This window comes from Panthera uncia, chromosome B1, assembly GCF_023721935.1.
Source record: "Panthera uncia isolate 11264 chromosome B1, Puncia_PCG_1.0, whole genome shotgun sequence".
In the NCBI taxonomy this organism is placed as follows: domain Eukaryota; kingdom Metazoa; phylum Chordata; class Mammalia; order Carnivora; family Felidae; genus Panthera; species Panthera uncia.
The window spans coordinates 114,019,144-114,043,726 of NC_064811.1; the positions used below are offsets into that span (position 1 = coordinate 114,019,144).

The window sequence follows — 24,583 nt, forward strand, 5'->3', positions numbered from 1 at the left end:
TGCACATAGATTAATGATACCACTAACAATTCGTTGCAAAATTTCTTCCATTTAAAAAAAAAAATTAGCATGTGTATAGTGATACCAAGGAATTATAGGAGAAATAGACCAATTCCCTTGTAGTTTGGTTTATAAATGAAAATAAACATTTAATAATAATTCTTTCCCATTTTCAGAATAGATTAGGTAAGACAAACAGCAACTATATACATTTTTGACAAAGAATTGTTCATTTATATTGTTTAAAATGCATTATTTAATTACATTTTCAATAACAGGACATAAGTAATATTGACTGGTGGTTATTGATGGAATTGATGAAAGGAGTTCATTTTATGCATTCATTTATCAAATTTGCATTGTTTCCATACTGAGTATGAATCAGTCTGCTAACCTTTCAGGATACAGAAATGAATGGAGCATTATTCTGCCTTAGGAAACTGTAGTCTAATGGGAAATGCTGACTCGAAAATACGAACCATTCAGTACTAAAATAAAAACATAATCCCAAAAGCCCCAGATTCCATAAACAAATATTTTTTTTCATACAGTTTTTCAGTTACCTCCACTTGCAAATGCAAGGAATTTTCAAATAAGGTTCTTCTTTAAAATCACAAAGTTTTTGTCTTTGTTCTTTAGTGTTGCTCTCTTTTGCAATGTCTTGAGCAAATGTATTCCTGTATCAGTTGTCCATTTGCTTTGCTATGCCTAGAACAAGATAAATAAAATGAAGTACTAAATGTGTCAAATTATATATATTAAACATTATTTTACCAAATGAACTAACCTGAAAATTATGAAGTTTGCCTTTTTACTTTTCTTGTATAAGACTTAGATGATTTTAGATATTCTAGGGAATAACTTCCAAAGCTTCTCATCTCTTAAATGGATATATCCCTATTAAATTTAAAATTTGAGCTAATACTTGCTTTATCTTTACATTATTTGTCTACTAGACTATAACAAAATAGAGGTAATAAAGCCAGATTCGTGGTAGAAGGCCCAGGCAGTTTACTATCACATTAGTATGGAAGTTTTCTAACTTTCAGTAGGTGTTTGTTTTCTAAAAGAAAATATAAATTCTTCCAAGAACAAGACACAATCAGTTGAAAAAGCTGTTAAATGTGACAATCATTTTGTTCCAGGAGCAAATGTGGAAAATGGTAGAATCTGAAAACAATAAAACTGTAGTTTTGAGGTCAAGATGATCAGTATTATTTTCTCTTGAGCAACACAGGAAGTAAAAGGGACATTTTTGTTAATTCCATCTGGCTCACAGATGTCATTTGTTTTAAATTTGGAAATACATGAAAACCTTATGGCTAATCTGTTTGGAAACATTCATTTTTATGGCAAGATAAGAGTGGATATTATAGACATGTTTAAAGAGGATATATTTACATGTTTATCAAATCTAAAAATTTGTGTTACTAAATAATAAGTTTTTCAACTAATCATCCTCATATACAAACATATTCAACAAAAAATTTGCCAGTACAAAGAATGATTTTTTGATACAATATTTTTTAAGGAAATTTACTTTTATCACTAAAAGATACATGGAAACATGTAGTGCTTGTGCCAGGGGAAAACCCTTATTCATTTAATAGTGTTCTTGGTAAGTTCTGGCTTAGGGGTAATTTCTTTGGAAATTCTGCTACATTGTCTGTTTCCACTTAAATCTGGCCTCTAAGAAAACATTAAGTAGACATTTGATATTTACCTTTAGAATGTATATAGAATATAACATATTAAAGATTTGGTTTAAAAATGCACAAATTAGACCTTTAAAATAATGTCTATATAGACTGTCATAACACTAAATCTGTAAAACACACACACACACACACACACACACACACACACAGTTTTCATTCTGTGTCTGGCTTACTCACCACAGCTGTTGTTTTTTGTTTTTGTTTGTTTGTTTGTTTTGTTTTGTTTTGTTTTAAGAGAAAGAGAATGAGAGAGCTAGCGGAGTGAGGGGCAGAGGGAGACGGAGAGAGAGAACCTCAAGCAGGCTCGACACCCAGCACAGAGCCTGACCCAGGGCTTAATCTCATGAGATCACGACCTGAGCTGAAATCAAGAGCCTTATGCTTAATCGACTGAGCCACCCCGGCGGCCCACACACAACAACTTGTGTATGCATTAAAAACAATCTGGCTAATAACATGGTGTGTAAGTGAACTTTAAAGTGGTGCCTCACATTTTTGTGATATAGTCTGCTATTGTCCAGAGCCTAAATTACTGAATTACTCTCCTACTGTTTTTCCCATCAGACATAAATTCTCAAATGTATCTAGGGTCCCTGAAGTACATTATACAGCCTCCTGCAGGTCAGCTAAGAGGGAAGGGTTATAAGTTCAGAAAATACTGCAGAACTAAACAGCTTATGATTTCACCTATAAACTAATAGGCATACAAATATACTTGCTCAGTATCCTATAGAAAGACATGAACCATTGCTTGTGATTTGGGGTCAGGCATCTGTACTGAGATGATAACACTAAGGTCCAGTAAACACAGCAAACACAGCATTACTATGATATACAAGTTTCTCTTTAAACCAACAACAAGATTCCACTTAATTATGACCTCATTGAAGCTAAGCTATATGTGCCATAGGCAAAAATAGAAGGGAGAAGGATGAGTTAGAGGTGAGGACATGATTAAAAAATGCTTATCCGTCCCTTTCCTGTGCCTTTACAACATGTGAAAGTAATTTGAAATTTTGATTCCACAAATACATCCCATGTTCTTTTAATTTCTTTGATCAATATGTACCACATTTCCTACACAAGGTACATATTGCTAAGATGGCGTCAGGAATTCCATAATTAAGTTTAAAGTGGAAGAATTTAAATATGATATCATAAAACTAAACATTAATTCAACTCAACCAAGATAACAGTTTCTCTGAGAATTTTGGTGCACATTTTAGGCAATGGTGTCTCTCTCTCTCTCTCTTTTTTTTAAGTTTATTTGTTTTGAGAGAGAGACAGTGCAAGAGGGGAGGCGCAGAGAGCAAGGAAGAGAGAGAGAGAGAGAGAGAGAGAGAGAGAGAATTCTAAGAAGGCTCCACAATGCTAGCGCAGAGCCAGAAGCAGGGCTCAGGCTCATGACCTGTGAGATCATGACCTGAGCCTTAACCAAGAGTTGGTTGCTTAACCGACCGAGTTACCCAGGTGCCGCTGCAATGGTGTCTCTTTTCACAGATATGAACGTCTTTTGGGGAAAATGAGTGGAAAGTAAGTAAACAGAATAATAGCCAGATGTATCCAAATTGGCTACCAGATCCACTCAGCTGAGACTCAAAAGACCTTAGAAGTCACATACAAGCTTTAAAACTATTCACAATACTGCTTACCCTATGAGACATTTCAACAGCTCACCGTGCAAAATGACCGCAATACTCAATAAAATTTTCTGACACGATGGCTTGGGGCTCCTGGCCTATGACAATTTTTGAGTTTCTGAAACTGACATCTCTACAATCAATTAAAATCAGCATTTGATTTTAGTCATATTTGCTTCCTTCTAGAATTTTGATAGGTATCATAATGCTGTGGTATTGATCAATATGCTATGCCCTGTGTCAATATAAAAAACACAAACATCCATTTAAGTTACTTGGAAACGTGTATGAGAACTCATGAAAACATCTCATTCATCTTAACATTCGTGACTAAAGATTTAGCAAATCTATCCTTTTTTGATGAGCATGTATCTTTGCCTAGGAAAATCACATATCCATGTACGATTCTAGTGAAATCACCTATGTTAGAAAAATGTCTGTTTAAGGGTGTTTTTTTGTTTGTTTGTTCGTTCTCTAGTTCCTTGGCTGATCAGGTTGTGTTTATAATGGAAAATCATTTGAATAAAATACGATTTTATTATTCAAATGTGGATCTGGAGCAGATTTATCAGCTGTTTTTCAGAATGTACACTTGCATAGTGTTATGGAATGATAGGTTTTAAAAAGGAGTGCTTTAAAATACATCAGTTTCCTTTATTGCAGTTCCAAGCCTCACTCTTCCCGGTGTGTGTGTTCAGCTGGTTCTCCAAACCTTGGTCACAGTCTCTCTGACCTTGGTTGCCTAGTTACAAAATCCTCTTTGTGATTTCTGAGATGCTTGTCTTGATGGAAAGCAATGGATTTTTTTTTCCTAAAGTAAACTTAAGAGAATTTCTATTTCAGACTAGAACATATTAAAAACAGTATATTTTTTCCAAATTTAGAACTTGTACTTCTTAGGGATTAAAATTATGAACTGGTATTTTTTTTTTTTGGTCCAATGCTATTTAATATTGCTAACATTTACTTTCTGTTTCTAGAGAATGGCATCTCAGATAGTTAGCATTGCAATCTAAGCTCCTTGAAAAGTGAGAAGACTTTATAAAACATAAGGTATACATATAAGAAGAAGTATGAAATATCATTGCATGTCTTCTAAATACAAATATTTTTAAATGAACCAATAACGTATAAGACACTTACTAGTTTTTCCATTCTGTTAGTGAACTTAGAAGAACTATATTTCTAATAACTTTTGGTGCTAGAAAATAATCTGTGATGTATATTTCATTGTGTTCATTATCATAGTACTTATCTTTCTGAAGTTCCACATCCTTATGCTAATGTCAAAAAACAGTATTACTTTTCAGATAAGTATTCGTTCAAACTTTTACATCCAGCTTCCTCAGATTTTTTTTCCCCAGAAAGTAAGATCCTTTGGTGTATGTATACCAGTAAGCGGTAATTTAATGAGCTTATTAAAAAAACACAAAACTATTAACACTTGCTTGTTGTGAGAGTGTAGGTGTATAATTCTGGAGATGACTTTAAATAGGAGTCCCTGGACAAACAGCCTAAGGACCACGGTCAGGTTACAAACTAACAAGTCCGTTATATCATAGATTCAGCTCGCTCCTTGCACACTTGAGCATGTAAGTCCCACTGAAGTTAGTATAATTGGTACCAGCTGTTTAACTGCTGATTCTTTTTTTTTTTTTTTTTTTTTCATTTTGGACAAGAGCCAACTCGAGTTGAAAGCAATGCCACTAAAAAAAAGGGGACTGAAGAATGATGCCAATGTATATGTATGTATTTTATTCAAGCCGTCTTCCTCAAGCAGTTCATCGCAAGGCCATGATGATTCAAACACAATAGTGATAATGGACTGTTTGGCTGCTAAAAGGCAGCTGGACTGGTTGAAGCCAAGATGAGTGGGGAAAAAACATTTCACTTTTAAACTTTTTCTTTACGAAAGAATAATTTTCTCTCAACAATATGGCAAATCATTTATTTTCATCTTCCTAATATTTTCTGTAACACAATCTCTGTGAGACCTGTTTGTAGCTAAAGTAACAAATGGGTCCTGAGTCTCCAAATTTTAGCTTCTTTATATACTTTTTTTCTTTCATGAAGGTATTGAGCAAAGATTTTCTTTTTTTTTGCTAGAATCCAAATATCAGACAACATTCCCATAGAGACAATAAAGCATTGTATAACTGAGATATAGCTCGAAATTCATCTAAGAGGTCTATTGAAATTCATACAACTATTTAATGTTAAATCCTGGATCAACAAAAAAAGTCTCTTAATTCCTAGTTAAGGACCATTCTACTGAATGACATACTGGCCTTCTTACCTATTTTGCTAAGAGTCATTTTTATTTGTATTTTTTATTTTATTTTATTACGTATGGATGTTATTTATTTATTTATTTATTTATTTACATTTTTTGAGATAGAACATGAGCAGGGGAGGGGCAGAAGGAAAGGGAGTCACAGGGCTCAAATCCAAGACCCTGGGATCATGACCTGAGCTGAAATCAAGAGTTGGATGCTCAACCAACTGAGCCACCTAAGCACACCACTAAATAGTGATCTTTAAATATATATATAGTAGGTTACATATATATATATGCATATATAGTATATATAGTGTATATATATATATAGTATATATATATATGCATATATATATAGTATATATATATATGCATATATATATATGTAACCTACTATATATAAATATATATAGTACATAAACTGTACAATTCAAGCCTAATTAGTGAAATTAAACCAATAAACTAAAATTAAAAAAAATAAAGCTATAGACGTTTCCTTTTTGGCAAAGAACTTTGAAATGTGCTAAAAGTAGTAGATAGTATGCAGAATGATATCTTCTAAAAGGAGTAATTTGGCAGCACGGTAGTCAAAAATTTAATATTAAGGTCATGAGAAACAATCAGGAAACCATGGCAAGAATGGAAGTGCCTCTCAGAGTGTCACGTTCAGAAGAGAGAATAAAAGAATGTGAGAAAAGTACAGGAAAATGGAAAACTCTGGCTTGAAAAAAAAAAAACTAGATAAAGCAAAGGAAGAGTATTAATGCATTGAAAGAGAGTTCATGTTTTGGATAATAAACGTTTATTCATTCAATAAATATTTATTGAACACTTATTGCCAACCAAGCACTCTTCTATTTACTGTGATTTAGAAAAGAGTAGTATAAGGAGTGCCTGGGAGGCTCATTAGGTTGAGCGCCCTACTCTTGATTTCGGCTCAGGTCATGATCCGAGGGTGGTGGGATCCAACCCCCATCAGGCTTCATGCTAAGCATAGAGCCTGCTTAATATTATCTCTCTCCCTTGCCCCCCCCCCATTTGTGCTCCCTCTCTTTCTCTCTCTCTCTCTCAAATAATTTTTTTTAATTAAAAAACGAAAAAGAGTAATGTGTCACTGATAGAAATGGACAAGATTGCGGTTACCATCTTTATCATTGATCAACACATTTGTCCTTAAACACCTTTGTTTCAATGATTCTTTCACATTTCTTATGTCTCTGGAATGTCATGAAAAATGGTAAGTCTCTAGTGTATAGAGAAATAAATAGAAGGGCCTTGTATGCTAGTAGAATATTTAGTGAATGGGTAATTTGACTACCTTCAAGATAAAATGAATGTCCCTACAAAGTTTTGTGAATTACTCTCTCTCCCCTCTCTCTAGATCTTGTATAAGTACCTTCTACTTTCTTCAAGAATGTGGATCTCACCTCTTTGGTACTTATTTCAAAAGAAACTTGAATCACTGTGTGATTTATGGGTGGGGGAAAACATTAATTCAGTCCTCCCTAACTAGCACTTCCATTAACTAATTAATTGAGTACTTTTACCGAAAAGTTCTCAAAGTTGAAAATAGATTCACAGAGAAAAAAATATTAGCATTTGCCATGTATCCCACCTCTAATTTCTCCCATGACACTGTAGCAGGAAATTTTTATGGCCAGATAGGATTGGCTGGTACTGGATACAATGGGGTTTATCTTGGACCATAGATTTATCAGTAGGTGGGACTCCAAATTCATCCATTTGTCAACAGGGAGAAGACAATTAATCTACTCAGAATTCCTCAACCTTGGTACTATTGACATTTGGGGCCAGATAATTTTTGTTGTGAGGGAATGTCTTGTGCACAATAGGATGTTTAGCAGTATCTGTGATCTCTACTTAGTAGATGCCAGCAGCACGCTCCTTGCTGCCCCCCTACCAAAATTGTGACAAAGGGGTTGTCTCCAGACATTTCCAATGTTCTCTGGGAAAAGCACGCCCTTTTGAGAGGTGCTGGTCTAGCTGGACTGCAGTCCATTATACAATTGGAAGCAATTCAGTTCATAGGGGTCGGACAGGTTGATCTGTGTTCTCAGAACTCATATGGTGCCTTCCTGCCTCTGTGGATCAAAAGCATACCTTAAGTTTTTATATCAGAAATAAGTTTTTCCCCCCCCCCGTGGCTAAAATAGTTTTAAGTCTATTCATTGGAAGCAAGGGATGGATTCTTATTAGTTCAGGGGCTTTGTGTACTTAGTAAGATGAAACTTAACACTACGAAGTAAAATACTTTCACAGTCACTTATTTTTCTGCCAGTAAAGGAATTTTACTTTCTTTGTGATCCCATTGTACAAACTTTATAAAACAAACATAGACTTGTTCTTTTTACTCATCCCACAACTCCAAATGATCACAAATAGTACTTTACATCAATTGATCAAATTTATTTTGAATTCTCAGTTATCAATATGCTGGCCCATACATACCACGTATGTGCATATCAATTTTGGGTTCTGTTTTGTACTCAAGATTTTAATAATTTGATAATCTATATATGTGTGCTTGATTAAATAATTGCTCATATATTTCAAACAGTAGATACACATTAACTGCTAATTCTTTAGCCGTAAGATATAACATTTATGTTTTGCAATAAAAGTATAAAATACCAGTTTAATGAAAAGAATTCCATATATCCTTTCTACTGCATCCACAATCAACATTTAACAGAAACATGCATTCTCATCAGATCTTTATATTTCTAGATTTAATCAGGAAGAGAACAAATTAAACCAAGTACTTAGGATAATTGGGACTATAAACAAAAGCAAATCATTTGTTTGCCTGTTTTTTCCCTTAAGCACCGAATAAAAAGATATAAATCTTTTCTATTCTTTAATATATTTTAATGCTGTAATGCTTATCAAAGTCATTTTAATGCCATGACAGTTGTGAAATTATTCTTTTATAGTAACGATTGGGTTGTAGCTATAAAATAACCCATTGGCTATGTTATCAAGAGCCAAATTTGAATCATTTGGTATTGTCCATTTTTTTTTCTGCCTTAACCTTTCTTCAATTAGTCAATAATATGCACTGAATTTGCAAAGTAAAGCCTACAACTTACCGGTTTCTGATTAGAATTCATCTTTAGGAAATTATGTCATAATAGCTAATCTTTAGAACAGTAAATTTTCTAGAAGCTTTTCAGATGTTTACTATTCTCTCATTTGATGTTCTTATAAATGCTCTACCGATCCTGTCTTGAAACAATTTTTTACATAGTTTCAGAGGATTGTACTACAATAAAGAACCTACTAGACTTCTGGTATAGATCTTTTTTCACCAACTATATATATTGTAATCCTCAAGGTCATGAACCATTTCTTTGTATCCCATCCTGTCTTATGCACGGTAGGGACGCAATTAATATTTGTTGATAGTTTACATGATTTATGCATGTGATGATTTTTAAAATCTAGCATTTGATTTTATGCTTCTCTAAGACTGACTGGCAGAAAAGTAGAGGATTTTCAGTAATTGGATTGAGGTCTCATACTGCAGGTGAATTAATTCCACTCATGGCTTCAAGGTACAAGACAGCCTTGTATATTAATATTAACTTTTAAGTGCAATGTATGATATCCTGTAGGTGAACTGAAAACTCAAAGGTGTCTAAGATCCAACTTGCATATGTTGCGCTTATTTATCTGATTTTATTTAGAGTTTGCTTTCAGGAAATGTGATCATTTCAAAACATGGAAAATGCTCAAGAAGGAAATAGCTTTGTGTATATATTTGGAAATTGAAAATGAAATACCAATCATTAATTTCCTCTAATTAATCAATTTTAAAATTTGAAGAAAAATGTCTGGAATGTTTCACTTCTGCAAGATAGTTTGACTTCCAATTTAAAGCTATATTTGGGAAGAGGAAATTATTTTATTTTCTCTGAAGACAGTCTTTAATTTTTCATTGCAATAATCCTTCTTTCTATGTCACTCCTTGCCTGTTTTTACATATAAACCATTCCTTTTTAGTTCCCTTGGTGAGACTTTGGTATTTTGCCTAAAATATTAGTAGTAGAGGGGTGCCTGGGTGGCTCAGTGGGTAAAGCGTCAGACTTGAGCTCAGGTCATGATCTCGAGGTTCGTGAGGTGGAGCCCTAAATCCGACTTTGTGCTGACAGCTCTGGAGTCTGGGAGCCTGCTGTGGATTCTGTGTCTCCATCCCTCTCTGTCCTTCCCCAACACATGCTCTCTCTCTCTCTCTCTCTCTCTGTCTCTCACTCTCTCTGTCCCTCACTCTCTCTCTCTCTCAAAAATGAATAAACATTAAAAAATAATAAAAATAAATAAATAAAATAGTAGTAGTAGATTTATTCTACTACTTTCTATTCATTCTACTGTTCTGCTTCTGATTAATCATGTGGGCACAATGAAGAGCCAGACATTTGTTTATTGATTCGCATTCAAAATATAAGCATGTTACAATAGATACATAATAATTCACAAATTAAAGGTATTCCTTAGGGTACCACCTTACTACTTATGTGTTATGTATTTTAAAACTCAAGAAAAATGTAAAGGCTTCTAACATTTACTGTGCACCCATCATTTATGGAGTATAATTTAAAAATATATGCTGGTGATTTTTTTAAGCCTGTATCCGGATAGTCACTTGGGAGTTTATAGTCCCAATTCAGTGATGGCCCCATCCCTTCAGGCATTTTGGAAAAGCACTTTTGGAAGTAGTTTTATAGTTTGTGGTATATTTTATTGACTCACCCAGTAGCCCCGGACTTTTATATTTTAAACTTGGATTTCATTTGACAAAAAAGACGGAGCTCATTTGGAACCAAGACTCATGAAAAATGTAAGCGATGGAATTGGGCCATGCCATTTTTAGCCCCCAAATAGTCTGTGTTTTTAATAGTTCTAAGATTGATTTTTGTTTCTGCATGACTCACATATTTGCAAGAATATACAAGAAGTTTTCCAAATTCTTTGTGTAATGGAATAAATAGACCCTCTCTCAAGATGTTCATTTTAAAGGACAGCACTCCTTTGATGAAGTAAATTTAGGTATGTTTATAAAAAACAATTATTTATAGTCACACATTTCACTTTCACTTAGGAACAATAAAGGGCTATTAGATTGCACAGAGCAGGACCTGGCTTGGAGGGCATTGTATGTCTTGTCAGACATCTCAAGACAGCCATCCTGAGGTGGGACTACAAAACTGTTGCTATCAATAACTTTTAAACATTTTTTGAAAAACCAAAATACCTTTCCCTGTGCTGTGATCTTCTAACTTGGTTCTTGCCCTTACTAAATTAACTTGTTCAGTGTTACTTGAATTTTTGTAGCCTGGGAATCATTTGGACTTAAACAATCAACATAAGCTAATAATTCCCTGTTTCCCTTGCTATTCTAGTATACCAAGAACTGGGCATTTGTCCAAGAAAGAAAATGTTGATTATAAATCCAAAACACGAAGGACTACATCTTGGCTTTTCAGTTGCTGCCTTAATTTGGAAGGCGGGCGGGGGGCTGGTGAGAGGGGGGTGTGGAGGGGGAGCAAGTGACATTTTAAAATTGAGTCTAAATATTTGTGGAAAACTCAATAAAAACTGAGTTCCTTGTAGAGAGCCTATGAAACCAGATATAACTGGACAGCTGTCATTTTGTGGAATTTATTTCCATGGAAAATTAGAGCTTCTCTCTAAACCCTTTTTAATTATACATCGTCAGAAAGGGCTTCTTTGTCTCTTGAGGCTGAGCCCATCCTGATGAAGTTTTGAGTCACAGTTCCTTTTGAAGTCTTATTTAAGGTAGCTATTGATCTTAGTGTTTCTCTTTTTAAATTCATGTCCTAGTAATAATAACTGGTACTTCATATAATGCATGTGGTGCTAAAATCCTTCATCAATAAAATTAGAATAAATAAAGCATCATTTTAAAATTCATCCATGCATTCATTTAATGTGTATTTAAGTATCTTTTTTGGTTTGGATGCAATGTTAAAAGTTCAAGCTATAGCTGTAAAACAAAAATAAACTGACTTCATGCCTTTATGGGCCTCATAGCTTATCAAAATTAAGAAATTACTTCAAAAGATTATTATCCTATTATAAACCATACATCTCAAGTTTATCCAAATTGTCACGTATAGATAAAGAAATCCAATGGTATTCTCATTGATATTATCGCCTTTGAAGTAAGCACTTATAATAATAAGGCATATATGTAAATATTAACTTTAAAGAATTATTTTTCATTATCATCAATTATCAGATTGGGTAACACTCTATATAGTTTTGATAAAAACCAGGCCTATGACTTAATTAAACTTTCATAAATTTAACTTATACCTATAATTTTTGCTCCTTTACACAAATAACACCTAGTATACCAGCCATTTGTTTCATTTTCCCCAACATAAATAAAAGAAACTTTATTTGTACAAAATTGAAGCCAGTATTTGGACTTAATTAATTGACTTCTTTGATAATTAAGACTCTCATTATTTTTAATGTTGCTTATGTGATATAATATACCTATTCTCTACTGATATGCTCTATATTTCCAATATATATATTTTTCCTAACTATGTGTCCTATAAAATAAGTATCCAGAAACCTCTGAAGCAGATCAAATTTTTGAACACAATAAACATTAAGGATTAGGAAAGGTAACTGGTGAAACAGACTTGACCATTTCAAACAATAAATTATTATAAATTTATTGTGTTTACTAAAAGTAGCTAAAAACTCATAATTATTTTGTGTTTGATTTAACCAATCAAAAAAATTTCATGAGTAAGAATGTTTTTCTGATTATAATTCTAATTTCATGCGGTCATAAAGAAAATTATAGGTTTGTATTTTAATCTAAAAATGGTAAGAGTTGTTTCTAGAAAGGAGCAAAGTTATTTTGTAAAAATAAATCTTTCATTCCTTTTATCTTTTACACTTAAATCCAAAATTAGAATTAACGTCAATATATGATGCTAGATATGTTAAAGATCAGAAAATTAGCAGCACTTGTATTTATTAAATGAGAACTTTTTAAGTTTAATAAACTAGTTTTGTTTAGTTTAATGAACTAAAAAGATTTAGTTCCTAAAACCACATTTAATCACATTTTTTTTTACTTTTTTTATCACATTTTAAATAAGACTTTTAAATTCAGAATTACTACTCACTCAGTAATGTCATGTACATATGCAGCTCCTTTCGTATCAGAAAAATATCTAAAATTAAGATAGAGATCAGTAAATATTAGAATGACTACTCAATGAAAGATAGATAGAGGATCAGCATGTCACATCCAAATTTGTTTGGCTTTCTGTGCGTAGTTAGAAGTAGCATGAAATTGACCATCAATATAAGAGGTATTGTGAGCTACTAGATTCCTTAAGAAAAAATGCAATTTTTAAGCTGTTATGAAAGACAAAGCAATGGGATCCTAACTATGGGATATACTGATAGTGAATCATAAATTTATGTTGAAGGAATTATATATTATAAACTGAAAATAAATAAGCTGTTCTAGGAAATAAATGGTAATTCTATAGTAGTGTAGAAATAAGTAGAAAAGAGATTATTTCCCCTGAAATAATTGAGTGATAATAAAAGATAGATACTCTCTATCTCAGAATTATGTGGTTATATGGATATGGTGACTGCTTTACATTAAGAGAAACAAACAAAGCAAACTTACCTAAATAATGTACCACAGTTAAAATGTATATCATTTTCCCCTTGAATATATGACTCTGGACTGTTCAAAGGTATTTTCACACCTCCTGATCAAATCCACATTTTAATTTTCACTGATAACTATATTAAGAAATCTATTTGCCAGGTTATGTAACTTTTCTGCCAAGACATTGCTTATATGCCAACCTAGCATGATATGGGACATTGGATTAATAATCATGCCTGATTAAAAATGATTTGGGTATAAATTATTTTTCTTTTAAGTTAATTGATTTATTTTGAGAGAGAGGAGAGCATTCAAGCAGGAGAGGGGCAGAGAGAGGGAGAGAATCCCAAGCAGGATCCTGCTGTCAGCACAGAGCCTGAAATGGACTCAGTTTCATGAACTGCGAGATCATGACCTGAGCTGAGGTCAAGACTCTCTCAACCGACTGAGCCAACCAGATGCCCCTACTTGAGTGAATTAATGAATTCCTTTTTTAAAACTGTTTTAAATGTTTTTATTTTTTATTTGTGTGAGAGAGAGAGACAGAGAGAGAGTGCATGTACATGCATAAATTGGGGAGAGGCAGAGAGAGGGAGACAGAATCTGAAGCAAGCTCCAGGCTCTGAACTGTCAGCACAGAGCTCAAAGAGGGGCTTGAACCTATGAACTGGGAGTTCATGACCTGAGCTGAAGTTGGACCTTAACCAACTGAACCACCCAGGCGCCCCTGAATTAATGAATTCTTACTGACAAAGTCTATATCTGGAAAGAGGGATTAGGGTAAAAATGAAAAATAACATGAGAAATATAAGACACTAGAAGTTTTATGAGAAGAAAGTTTATCGTTAATGTTACCATTAAGATTGTGCTATTTGCTTTGTGCTTTGAAGAATAAAAAAAAAAAAAACTATGCAATTGGAGATATGAAACTAGAAATACACATCTGAAAATTGTTTTCCTTGAAGGCCTAGTTACAATCCCATGATTAGATGAAATGAACAAGGGGGGAGAGGCAACTCTTCAAGGTATACAGCTTACCTGCTATATGTAAGGCATGAAACGTACATTATTCAATTTCATTTTATCATTCCTACTGTGATGCAGGTTTTACTTCCACTTATTATAGATGAAAAACCAGAAGCTCAAACATGCTATGTGACCTGTCAAAATTCCAAAATTTATAAAGTGTAGGTCAGGAATTAAACCTTGTTGGGATTGACCCCAAAGTCTCTTAAAAAGAAGAGAACACATATATGTGGGAGAAATAATATCAAGCAGGGCAAAGGTGGACCAAAAAAAAAAAAAATGTGGAATGTGCTACATATCTGCTACATTTTGATCTTGACACTTTAATTGATATTTCTTTCTCATGAGTAAATACCACTTGCCACCAACCATGTATTTATTGTGGGGCAAATATGACAGCCTACAGTTGAATCATTTTCTTGAAGAGTGACATAGTTGTCCTATATGTACATGACATGAATTAATCCTATGGTATTGCTAAATAGGAGTTCAGCATCCACCTGGATAACTACAAGTAATGATATTCTAGGTGAATCATTCCTAGCACGTATTTGTCCATGGTCTCCTTCCCTTCAAACACCTTAGATAAAACATATCAGCAATGTTTGAAGGGTTGCCATGTTTGTGTTTATAGGTACAAGAAAACATGTTCCTATGTTAAGAAAAATAAACATGGTGATATCTAGGAAACTCTTTACCCTGAAGGGCAGAAGAGATAGTAATTAAGTCACTGGGTTTGGTACTAGGGGCTCAAGTCTTGGTCATCACTTACCAGGAACTTACTTTGGGTAAGCTGTTTAACTACCACATAGTGATAACTACCACAGAGCAACATATGCATATTGAACTCTAATTTTCTCAAATAGGTACAACAACCCTTCAAAATATCTATTACATATTTCATTTTTCAGTGAAGGAAATTGATGTCAATCAGTTTAAATTAGGTGGTTCAACTCCAAATTATTTACTGTTACTCACTATGCCAAACTGCCTTTCTTTCTTCCAAACTATGCTAAACCTTTATCTTTAGCCTTTTCATTCTCTTCCATTCCTTCCATCTTCATGAGACCCTGGCTCAAGGAACTATCCCTCCCACCACTCTTTGACCCTCAGAATCTCCTCATAGATCCTTCCTATCAACAACTGAGACTTAAGGCTTTTCTATCTCAGACATTATCTTTCAGTCTAAGAAAAACTTTGTCTCTTCATGGATTCCCTCAAAATTTGTTTATTTTTCCATCCTCAGTATAATACATTTTGGTGTCTGCCCTTATCACTCCAGAGAAATAAACAGCTTTGTCAAATTTCTATGACTTTTTTACTAAACCATGTAAACCCCAGATAGCATTTGATTCAGTCAACCACTCTTCTTGGCAATATCTCATATTCTTGACCACATCCTTCTTAACACTTACAAAATACTGGTTACTAAATGGGCAATGGATGTAGTCTACATGTGCTTGAATGCCAGCTTCATTTCTTAACTCTGAAGTTCTGGGCAGTATTGAAATTCTTCTCTTGAGAATTCATAGGGATCTATTTAGGGGAGATAAAACATTCTCACCTAAAAATATATTGGCATTCAGGGAGTTAAAAATAAGAAACAATGGGAAGTGACTGATGTCTGCTTCAGACTGGATAAAAAGAGAGGACTTTTCTGAGGAGGAGGTCTTTAAGCTGATACATGATAAGGAGCACTGGGAAATAATCTCAGGCAAGTCAGAAGGAATAACCTTGCTGCCTCTGAAGAGTCATAAGAAGCCCGTGTGTCTAGAGAAGACAAAGCAAATAAGATAGAGACATGACATGGGTGGGAGACACAAGCTGATGCTAGAAGATGTAGGGCTTTTTAAACAGAGGTAAAGGTATTCTAAATGCAAAAGGAAGACATGAAAGAGTTTCAAACAGAAAATGATGAGTTTTAAATGCTTAACTATAGTTTTATATGTTTACCCTTGCCATGTATATAAGTAACTATATATGAGCAGTTGATCAAAGAAATTCAGTAGGAAGCTAGATCTGATTTGACTATAAATCTGAAATACCTGGAGGAAAAATACATAGAGATCTCTATGTTACATCGAGAGGAAATCAAACAAAAACATAGCTCTCCTCTGGGTGAGCAACTAAGCATTCAGTTCTGGTGAGTTCCACGCTATTTACTATCTGCACTTACAGATTGAGTTTGGAAGATTATAGCCAATTCCCCTTACCCAACATTAGTGGGAATCCTCACCCCATTCATTGGTGAAATTCTCTGAATTTCAAGTAACAGTTCGTATAATGCTGATGAGTAGTTCAAGGGATTTCCCTCATAATGCTTTATAGTTGTTATAAGCATTTTGTGAAAAAAGCTACAGCAATATTTGGAACATAGTAGGTGCTTCTGCCAAAGATACATACGGATATAAACAGATATAAGCATAGCTATAAATACGGACATATTTTGTCTTATTGACAATCCTAAATCCTGGAAAAATAAGTACAAGAAAGAGTAGTACAAAGTGACTCTGAAATATCCCCAAACTCACATAACTACTCAGCTCTAAGCCTAGACCACAGAAAATCTTTTATAAATTTGATTGCTTCATATCTATAATGTTAGAAGTATTCATTAACTTCAAAGTATTAGAAATGGGTGGATCATCCTAAGCAATACAGATAATTCAGTTGTGATAAGCAAAAGCGAAGGTATATGGCACTACATATAATTTGTATGGCAAAAGACACCAAAAGCTAGTATGTAAAAACATGTTAACTTGGGAAATATTTGCAGCACAAATGATCAACAAGTAACTAAAGCTTCCCATAAAACTAACAAATATGGGGGTGCCTGGGTGGCTCAGTCAGTTAAGCATCTGACTCTTGGTCTCAGTTTGGGTCATGATCTTGTGGTTTTGTGAGTTCGAGCCTATGCTGACATCAAGCTCTATGCTGACAGCATGGAGCCTGCTTGGGATTCTCTCTCTTCCCACCTCTCTCTGTCCCTCCCTCACTCATGCTGTCTCTGTCTCTCTCAAAAATAAAAAAAAACAAACCTAGAAAAATAACAAATATAGATTTATGCTTACCATAAAAATAACAAATGTAAACTAATTGACAAATAACTGATAATAGATAATTGGCTAAAGGAGTCCAATGGCCAATAGCTCATGAGAAAGTGTTTAATGTTAATAGTCAGGCAGAGAAATACATATTAAATAAAGTAATGTAGCACATTAGTTTGACAAAAATGTTAAGAAGGAATAGCATATAGTGGTGAGGAGAATTCTCATAGAGATGAATGAAGTCGAAATTTGGGGAACCTTTGGAAGTAATATGGGAATTGGCATTAAAAAATCTATCAGTAGCTGTTAAAATTTAAAATACCATAATCTTTGATCCAGAAATCCTATTATTAAAATAATCTTACAGAAATAAAATAGCCAAGACATAAGTACAAGAATTTTTACTGCAAGGATTTTTATGTGCAAGGGTTTTATATATTCATAGAAGCAAAAAAACAAAACAATAATCATCAAGAGTGAAGTTGTTTAATAATTATATCAATTCTGAATTTACTGAGAAGAATAGCTGTTATATGTTTAAATTCAAGTTGTAGAAATTATAAAAATATGTTCATAAATGTTTATTACAATCTTTATTGTAAACAACTATACCAATAAGCCATACCTATAAGTTTGCATATTTTTATCTATGTCCATGTGAGAATTCATAAAGGTATGGAAAAATACAAGACATGCTGTTATCATTAGTTAATTCAGTATGGTAGAAGGATATTCAAAACATTTTCGTTACACTTTGGATTGATTTACTGGATTAAATAAACATATACTACATTCATAATTTATACAGATAATACATTTTTAAAAGACACATAATTTTTTTAAGGGAATAAATGCAAGGGTGCTGTTCAATTTTCAGAAGAAAATGTTATTTTTCTGTGTCTTCTCCAGCTGCAGCCTCATTTCCAATCTTGCTTTTTCAAATTCACTTTCATCATGAGTTGTTTATGTGGATATTTCTCTGGTCCGCAGTGTCTCGATACCAATTAAAGGTTAAAACATCTGAAGTGCATAGTTTATTCCCCACAGAGCCCTAATATGGCTTAGAATATATAGCCCTTTGGCAGATGAGACAAACACAAAACTACTTCCTTTTAAAGAAATGAGAGTTGTATTATCTCTATAGAAGACATTTTTTCCTTTCAAGTTTCTCTGCCTTCTCTGAATATTGCAAAACACTGCAACATAATCAAATAACCAAACAATGCTTGTTTATCATCTTAATACACCAGTGCTCTACTAGCCAATGTACCAAAGAAATTAAGCAGCCATTATCACTTTATCCCTGCTGTTCTGAAACTAATAAAAACACATTAATAATAAAGTATAGTTAAATATAAAGGGCCATGTAACAAGATGAAGCAATAGAAAAAGTAAACATTATACAATTAAATACACACCTCCACAAAATTCTCATCAGTGGGACTGGTCTGAGTGCAGAAACAGTGACACTTATAAGTAGATAAAATAGAATGAAAAAAGGTTAAAAAATATTATATATATATTTTATATTATATATTAAATATATATTAAATAAATATATTATATTAATATATATTAAATATTATAGATTTTATATTATATAAATATATATTATATTATATAAATATATATTATTATAATATATTATATAAATATATATTATTTATATTATATATATTATATATATCGCTTCTCAGCCTTTTGGCTAAGATCAATTGAAAAAAATATTATATATACATATAATATATATATTAAACTATATGTTACATACAAATAAAATATGTAAATATAAAACAAATATATAATAAATATTTTATACACACACACATACACACAACAAAGATATGTAGATTGTATTGAGACATATAAGGATCTCGTATTGAGTGATTGATTCTTAGATAAAGACAGGCTGAGTATGTCAACTGTTTAGCAAAAGCAGAACAAGATAAGTTACAACAAATCCCAGAGGGGCACCTGGGTGGCTCAGTTGGTTAAGCGTCTGACTTCAGCTCAGGTCATGATCTCACAGTCTGTGAGTTCAAGCCCCGTGTAGGGCTCTGTGCTGACAGCTCAGAGCCTGGAGCCTGTTTTGGATTCTGTGTCTCCCTCTCTCTCTGCCCCTCCCCTGCTCATGCTCTGTGTCTCTCTATCTCAAAAATAAATAAAAACATTTTTTTAAAAAATCCCAGAAAGCAAACATGCAAACATCACCTACATTCTCTGCAAGACAGGGTCAAAAGGACTGACCATTGTCTAAATGTGTCCAAGGTGCCCGAGATTTTACAAATGGATATATCCACTGACAGTGTAAAAGGTATATAACAGTTGGAGATCGAAGTACATAAAGCATTATGTTAAATTAGAGAAATAAGTCAGGATGGCAAAAATCCCAGTCACCTAGAAATCACTTTTAAAATTCTGACACAAAGCCAACTAATTTTGGTAGCCAATTCTCCATAAATCTCACATTTCTTTACATTTTGTGAGTAGAACTGCCCATTGCTTTTAATCCAGGCTGTCTTCTTGAGGATGTTTGTATAGCAAAAATCCTTGGAAGTTAAAGATAGTGTCTCCCTCTAGAACAAGCATGCTTTTTGTCTAGTATAATAAAGGTAATAACTCCCACAAGAGGAAAGATGGACAGGTTCATCCCCATTATAAAAGATCTGGGTCCCCTATGTTTAGGGTTCCTCTCTGTAAAACGTAGTCCATCTGGGCCCATGTGTGCTTACCTGTGAGACTTGGGATAAGGGAAAATGATGCGAGTTTGTTGTTCAACTGTGCTATGAATAATAAAGGACTTTGTCTTTGACCAAGGAGTCTCATGTTTCCCCCAGCGTCAACGAAATTGCAAGCTTATGAACTTGCAAGTAGGGTGAAATCTCAGCTCCTTCACAGTTCTTCAGTGTTGGAGACAAGACTGAGGTACTTACAGAGACAGGGGCTTTTGAAAGTGTGAGGTTGAGGGCTTTGTGGCACAGAGAAGGAGATTTGATAAGAAGTTAGCAGGGATCAGTAGCAAACATCAAATATATTTTACAGAAGTATTTGTTTACATTGGATTAGAAAGCTTGGAAGGAATGAGAGAAACAAAGAGAAAAGGAAAGGAAGAAACGGAGGGACAAAAGGAAGAGAGGGAGGGAGAAAAGACAGAAGGTTTCCTTACCACTGCGATTTTAGAAGAACGGCTTTAGGCAATTTCTTCTCAATCTGAAAATGTTTTAAGAAGAAGATTCCCTTGGTTTGATAAATTCAACATTATTCTAATCCTGTTGGTTAATAAATGTTTTGATATGTTTAATCTGTGTGGTTTTAAGATTGCATTCGCCTAAAATGTTTTGGCTATGCAAAGTGATAGATCTATAAAGTTCAGCTCTAGGTTTTTCATTATTTTTGATTAACAAGACTGACCTAGATACCCTTCCCAACAAAAGTTGACTTTTAATTTTAAAATTTGTTAACAAAGCTGTTCAATTTCTTTACATATCATTCCAATGTATATAATTTGCAGCAAAGCCATTTTATGTGTGTGATTCAATAATCTTCATTCTTCTTCTCAATAGGAGGTACCCAATTTAAGAGATTTATTATAAGTTTGGAATGATAACTTAAAATAAAGGAAGAATTTTTGATTTACTTAAGCAAAAAATATATATGACAATTTGTTAAGCAATAGTACTGTAATTTTACAGGTCTTCTTTGGCTTTATTGATCAAAGACTAAAAAATATCTTAAAAGAGAAATTTTGGTTCTTATAGTGTCAAAGGCCACATTTTAAAGAGGTCTCAGCAGATTCTCTAAAAAAAAAATGTAAGAAAACGATTGAAAAGAATAATGAACATATTCATGTACTAGGTTCCATACTGAGTTTTCAAATCCTGTGGCTTATTTGAGCTTCCTTTAAAAAAAAGTATTCTTTGGTTAACATTCATTAACCATACCCTGCTGATAACAAGAAATAAATGTAGGCAGCTGGATGACAGCGAATGTATTAGAGTTGAAATTGCCCTGGACCAGTGATCCAAAGACCTACTTTTCTCCAACTTTACTGCTTAAACATGTTACCAAATGAAATGTATGTCAAAATTCTCTTTAAATTATTTTGCATGTATTGTTACCAATGATGCAGTCAAATAAGTATTGGTTGACTAAATAAATAATTGAAAGCAGTGTGTGTGTGTGTGTGTGTGTGTGTGTGTACTGTAGGGGTCAAGAGTAGGCTGCCCCTAGATGGGACACAGTGGCATGTAGATTATTGTTAACTGACAACAATCCAGGCACAAAAAACTCAGAAAAAAATTTTGATCTCCTCCCCAACTGCCTAAAAAGAATTTAGATAGAGGGCCTGTACCACGAAAAGATCTATTAATAGATATTCCTTTTTACTTAAGAGAGTTATCTGCATAATAGGGCAACTTTGTTTTCCAAATATCTCCTCTCACCTTTCTGCTAATGATTTCCTCCCCTTTGTATCCTCAAATACCTACCACCTCTCTTTATCTCAGGATGTTATAGAAAGCCTCCTGTTGCCGAACTGCCTCTGAAATTTCATGTCTATGTGAATTCCTGGTATGTACCAAATACTCACACGCACACATATATGCACACACATGTATGCATATATATATATATATATATATATATATGTACATACATATACCTATATGTACATTTGTGTGCATATATGTATGTGTGAGAGGCAGAAAATGAGAGAATATACACGTGTATATGGAAGTATACACATACATATGCATATATATATATAATACACACAAATACACAGAAGTCATTTATAACATTAATCTGTGGATCTCAATATTCAATCCATCAGCCTTGAATTGGGCCTAATAACTGATATCTATAGTCTTATACTGGAGAAATTGAGTGATATAGGAAAACGTGACTTTATTTAAAAACATTGTTTAAAAAAAAAAACATTACTTTCTAGCTTAGTTGACTCCATAACACTGTTTATTAGTCCTCTCTGGTCAACATAACATCCCTTATTCTTTAGAGACTTTGTTGTCATTAAGAAAAATCTACAAATGGGGGTGCCTGGGTGGCTCAGTCAGTTAAGCATCCCACTTCGGCTCAGCTCATGATCTCACAGTTCGTGAGTTCGAGCTGCACTTCAGGCTCTGTACTGACATCTCTGAGCCTGGAGTCTTTTTCGGATTCTGTATCTCCCTCTCTCTGTGCCCCTTGCCAGCTCACACTCTGTCTGTCTCTCTCTCTCTCTCAAAAATAAATAAACATTAAAAAAATTAAAAACAAAGAAAAATCTACAAATGTATCCAATTTATTATTAAATCTGCATCTATGTGATATTTTCCTCTTCTGATATCTTATTGTTGAAAGCTGAATTACGTGCACTCATCCAGTTCCCAGCTCAAGATGTATGCTATCAATTGTGTCCTCTTTTTCCTGTATTGGAATCACTACCACTCTACCAGTTTCTTCATGTTATATTGTAAGCTATGCACAAGATACTTCTCCATGCATTTCCCCCCACATCAAATTGGTCAAGTACTTTCAGTGACTCTTCCTTGCTATTTATCAAATCTATCCATCATTCTTTTCTTTTACATGTTAACTCAATCTCTTATAAACTCTCTTGCAAATTTTTCATAGCCTCTTGTGTTTAGTCTTGCCCTCTCCCTCTAGTTTACTCTTCCTATTGCCACCAAATTGATTTTTCTAAAACAAAAACCTTAGCTTGATTCCCCTGCTTATAATGCTTATGACTTATAATTCTTTATGCTCTAAAGCCCATACCTCGTAGTTAGCTTACAAAACCCTTTTTGATACGGTCCCAATCTAAATCTCTTGCCTCATTTCCTTTAAATTTGTTTTATGTTTTAGTGGAGTAGATATTTTATAACTCCATTCTTTTACACGTAATATTTCTTCAGCTAGGAATAATTACACACATACACACACACACACACACACACACGCTTTCACACACACCCTCACACATACTTTATCTCCTTAGAGTACTCCTAATTAGCATGGCATGGATAATTAGAAAAGCTTTTATACATACATGCATAGAGTTAATTACTGTATTTGTGATAGCTCTCTACATTTAACATGCTTCTTATTATTACATTTACCATATTGGACTGCCACGTGTGTGTCCATATTTATTTGCCTACCTTGATGTCCTAGAGGCTGATTCATGCAGAGAGCATCTTGTTCTTTTCTGCCTCTTCTGTGACTGGTATGAAGAGATTCAAAATATGTACGGTGAGTAAATAAATGGATAAACATTTATCTTTGTGATGAATGACATGATATATTACTAATGTGCAAAGGAGATGAATCATCATCAAAATGTATGCTAATCAGATTTCATGAAGAATAGCGAACATACTGTAAAGAATCTGAGCCTTCTCTGCTTTGCCATTAATCTGTAGATATGCTTCCCAGTTGGCTCTGTCATATTGTTAATGACAAATGTCACGTAAGACTATCTCTAAATTAAAATATAAGCCTCTGAGTGTAGGTTACTGGAAACATAGTCCTCATCCTACAACAAGGTTGTATATAAAATTTTTTCTTTTAATTCAAGCCTTTGGAACTCAGATGCTTTCTTCTGTGACAGCAGTATTGTGGACTATTAATTTTTTTCAAGAAGGTCACAAAAGGCAATTTACCCATAAAATTTCTGATCATAAAGAGTGAATTTTTTCAACTGTACTTAACTATTACTCCTTAAAACCACACATTTTCTCCTTCTGAAGGACTGAGACTCTCCACCTCCTGCCAATGTGTTCTTTCATCAGAATGCTGAATCTTTGGCAAGGAATGGATTGTATTCAAGGTCTTGCACTCAAGTTTTTTATATTCCAACAGGCTACTTACATTTTTGTAATAGCTTTTTCATGCAGTTGAAAAGGTAACCATCTATTTATTTTTTATTTTTTTAATTTTATTCATTTATTTTTGAGAGAGAGAGAGATGTGGGGAGGGGTAGAGAGAGAGAGATTCCAAGCAGATTCTGCACTGCCAACATAAAACCCAACATGGGGCTCAAACTCACGAACCAGGAGATCATCACCTGAGCAGAAATCAAGAGCCAACGCTTAACTGCCTGAGCCACCCAGGCACCGCGAAAAGGTAATCATCTAGTTTTAAATCCATGGCATTTATATTTCCTTTATGTCTTATATATTGTG

The 24,583-nt window shown here is 33.8% G+C and overlaps 1 long non-coding RNA gene across 1 annotated transcript; it reads right to left on the reverse strand.

The window, feature by feature from the left end:
* Nucleotides 1-281: 281 nt before the first annotated feature.
* On the reverse strand, nt 282-23,623 carry LOC125923981 (uncharacterized). Its single transcript, XR_007458211.1, has 4 exons — nt 23,561-23,623; nt 18,821-18,871; nt 12,827-12,874; nt 282-708 (listed from the first exon to the last, which is right to left on the reverse strand). It is a non-coding gene; the product is annotated as an uncharacterized LOC125923981 (long non-coding RNA).
* Between the last annotated feature and the right edge of the window lie 960 nt (nt 23,624-24,583).